At 44.3% G+C, this 1,412-nt stretch overlaps 1 long non-coding RNA gene across 1 annotated transcript; it reads left to right on the top strand.

Moving 5' to 3' along the window:
• Window positions 1–346: 346 nt before the first annotated feature.
• On the top strand, window positions 347–1,126 carry LOC113029710 (uncharacterized). The gene is made up of 3 exons (XR_003273476.1): window positions 347–538; window positions 680–871; window positions 951–1,126. It is a non-coding gene; the product is annotated as an uncharacterized LOC113029710 (long non-coding RNA).
• The last annotated feature ends 286 nt before the right edge of the window (window positions 1,127–1,412 follow it).

The following is a 1,412-nucleotide window of genomic DNA, read 5'->3' as shown; positions in this document are numbered from 1 at the left end:
TGAACACTGTGGATCCAGACTAAAGCTTAGATCCACTCCAGCTCCCCCATCAGTCCTGCCTGAAGGTTACAACATCTCTGTTTTACAGTTGATTCAAAGGAAATCTGTAAGTGTTGCTGGATTCAGTGACTTCAGTTCCAGGAGCCCAAAGAATGGCAGCTGATTACCAAGTAAAGTACTGGTCACATCAACACTGCATTGTTACCGTACTCTGTGTAGTTGTTAATAGTTCCACATGTTTTGGTTAAACGCTGTGTAGCATCGAACACTGAGAGAAGCTAAGCTTTGTCTAACTGTAATCTGAATGTTTTAGCAAAGTAATGCAGTATTTACTGCAGTATTTTGGTCCATGTTAGGTGTCACTGTTGGTTTGACGCCTGTTACCCAGGTCACGTGACTCAGATTGTTCCAGAGGCTCCATCGTTCTCTGCAGCCCCTCCAGCTTCCTCATCCTGTGGGCTGTGCTGTGTGCAGCAGAGCTCTCTCCCAGTCAGTGCCACAAACACAGACTATTCATCTAGAACAGGTGGAGAGATGTGTAAGCGTTCTTTACGTTAAATACAACCTTCGTTTTCATTTTATTCTAACAGTAATTTAGATCAGTGCTAACTGAAAACCAAGAGTGTATAAAACCACCAGGAGCATCTCCAGATGTGCTAAAATACTTTGGGGATTATAGGGAACCTGAGTTGTCCTCGTCCAGCTGCTCGTCCCACACAGCAGAGCTGTTCAGCAGTGACGCCTCCTCCTGTCCTGGTGGGATCGTTAGTCCGTCCTCCAACATGCGGTCCAGACCTGCTCGGAGTCCAGCAGACGCCAAAGATATGAATGACATCAGGCCGTCCTCCCCCAGTGAGTGAAGGACATCCTGGTACGTGTTACTGTAATCCAGACATTGCACCAAAGTCCTCCTACTCTGTAAATACATCTGAATTTATTTTGGATTTCAGGTGTGTTTCCGATCAGTATCAGATCTAACCACGCAGTCAGGTAATAATGTGCAAACGACTGACCTCTGAAGGTGGCAGAGAGGAAACTCGCTCTCCCTGTTCCTCAAACATGATCTGCGCTGCGTGACAACGACACAGCTGTACAGAACACTGACGAGTTCATTTCATTCATTCTTATTCATTCTGTATCACAGCCAATCAGATGAACCAGATTTTTTTTTAAAATAACACAAAACAAACAAACGGTCAGGACAAAAATTTCTTTCAGGTACATAAACTATGAAGTAGTCAACAAAAAACCAAGTGCAATATGCACGACACAGACTCAGAGATGGAGCGAGCTTAACGGGCTCTTTCTCCTGTCAATCACAACAACTCTGTTATTATTTCATTAGCTGTCGTTTATTTGCCAAAGTCAGTTGTTGTTAACAGGGCTGCTGATCATTGCTTGTTAGAGCTGCA

Source organism: Astatotilapia calliptera, chromosome 9 (assembly GCF_900246225.1).
Source record: "Astatotilapia calliptera chromosome 9, fAstCal1.2, whole genome shotgun sequence".
Classification (NCBI taxonomy): domain Eukaryota; kingdom Metazoa; phylum Chordata; class Actinopteri; order Cichliformes; family Cichlidae; genus Astatotilapia; species Astatotilapia calliptera.
Note: the sequence above shows the minus strand (reverse complement) of the source record. Positions and strands in the feature narration are given on the sequence as shown.